At 51.7% G+C, this 1,179-nt stretch overlaps 1 protein-coding gene across 1 annotated transcript in view; it reads right to left on the reverse strand.

The window, feature by feature from the left end:
* BBOX1 (gamma-butyrobetaine hydroxylase 1) overlaps window positions 1–137 on the reverse strand; it is a 74,798-nt gene extending 74,661 nt beyond the window's left edge. The window contains exon 1 of the mRNA XM_019552059.1: window positions 46–137. The gene's annotated coding sequence lies outside the window, so the exon portion shown is untranslated. The remainder of the gene's footprint in view (window positions 1–45) is intronic.
* Window positions 138–1,179: the final 1,042 nt, after the last annotated feature.

Genomic DNA, 1,179 nt, shown 5'->3' on the forward strand with positions numbered 1-1,179 from the left:
AGGGGGCCGGCAACCCCAAAGGCTCCCCGTGGGGCCCTCGCTCACCTGCCGGCCCGGCTTCCCCCCGCGCTCGCGCCGGGCCCCGCTTCTGCCGCCGCTGCGGCTTGCGAGCGGGCGGCGGGTGCGGTGCGGCCGGGGACGAGACGCCTGCCAAGTAGGGTAAAGGGCAGTCGGGCCTCGCCGGGCTGAGCTAACCGATGCTGTTTGCGTTGCCCACGGGGCCGCGGGCAGCGCTGCCGAGCGAGGCTTGAACTGAGCGCTTTCCACCAAAAGCTGTGGGTGTGGGTCGGGTCTTTTTGCACTGCCAGAGCATTAGCAAGAGGGATCATCATCTCTGCTGGCAGCACTGCCAGATCCTGACTTGAGTCCTGCTTTTACTGAATCAGCAGTTCCCTAAGACCGGCTGGACCCATGTGCTACCAGGCTCCTGGTTGGGTTTTAGATACTTGAAGCCAGCTGTCCTACACCGCCACGCGCAAGGCGGCTGGTCCCCCCCCCCCCGCCTCAGACTCAATGCCCACACTTGGGAAGGGAGCATCTTCATTCATTGCATCTGGTCCTTTGGCTCCCCGGGCTGCCCTACTGTGCGGTTGCTGTAGCTGAACAGAAAGTAGATGTGGTTACATGCAGCAGGCTGGGCATGTCATCTGCACGTTCAGAAATGTTGGGCCCAAACCTGAGAGCTCAGCAGAGATGAAGCTGCCTGGTTAAAATAAAACAAAATAAAATGTGCTTTTAATAAGATGGCTTTTAATACAGGTGCTTGCCTGAAAGCTTGCAAAATCACTACTCAGTTGATCTAATAAAAGAGATCACATTTACGCAAGGAACTGCCTGCCTATGTCCTTAGACCAACAGGGCTGCAACAAAACCCCATTTTAAAAGGAGTAATAAAAGAATGAGACCACTTTAATTAGGTCATTTACTAGTGCTGATAGCTTGTCATTTTGCTTGGTCTCAAAGTAATACAAGAAGCATAAAAGCATGCCTTAAAGCATGGCTTAATACTAAAGGCAGAAAACCACCTTCATGAAAATATTTTTTTTGTATTGCCTGCTTAATATCTTTCAGTTGCTTGATATTCATAGCTGGTAATTTCTCCATGGAGTAAGGGTGGGTGTAGTTTTTTATGAATATGTGCAGAGTTTTGTTGCTTGTTAGTCTCCTATAGTTCTACTG

This window comes from Crocodylus porosus, unplaced genomic scaffold (genome assembly GCF_001723895.1).
Source record: "Crocodylus porosus isolate Cpor-Errol unplaced genomic scaffold, CroPor_comp1, whole genome shotgun sequence".
Classification (NCBI taxonomy): domain Eukaryota; kingdom Metazoa; phylum Chordata; order Crocodylia; family Crocodylidae; genus Crocodylus; species Crocodylus porosus.